This window comes from Manacus candei, unplaced genomic scaffold (assembly GCF_025592945.1).
Source record: "Manacus candei isolate 608988 ecotype Guabito, Panama unplaced genomic scaffold, ASM2559294v1 h1tg000218l, whole genome shotgun sequence".
NCBI lineage: Eukaryota > Metazoa > Chordata > Aves > Passeriformes > Pipridae > Manacus > Manacus candei.
Genome location: NW_026138266.1, coordinates 37,593 through 38,075, shown reverse-complemented (window position 1 = coordinate 38,075; position 483 = coordinate 37,593).

Below are 483 nucleotides of genomic sequence, written 5' to 3'. Positions count from 1 at the left end.
CATTTTTTTGGAGATTTGGATGAGTTTCTGACCATTTTTTTGGGGAGATTTGGGTGAGTTTCTGGCCATTTTTTGGGGAGATTTGGGTGAGTTTCTGGCCATTTTTTGGGGAGATTTGGGTGAGTTTCTGTCCATGTTTTTGGGGAGATTTGGGTGAGTTTCTGACCATTTTTGGGGGGAGATTTGGGTGAGTTTCTGTCCAGGTTTTTGGGGAGATTTTGGTGAGTTTCTGACCATGTTTTTGAGGCGATTTGGGTGAGTTTCTGACCATTTTTTTGGGGAGCTTTGGGTGAGTTTCTCACCATTTTTTTCTGGAGATTTTGGTGAGTTTCTGACCATGTTTTTGGGGAGATTTGGGTGAGTTTCTGACCATTTTTGGGGGGAGATTTGGGTTAGTTTCTGACCATTTTTGGGGGGAGATTTGGGTGAGTTTCTGACCATTTTTGGGGGAGATTTGGGTGAGTTTCTGGCCATGTTTTTGGG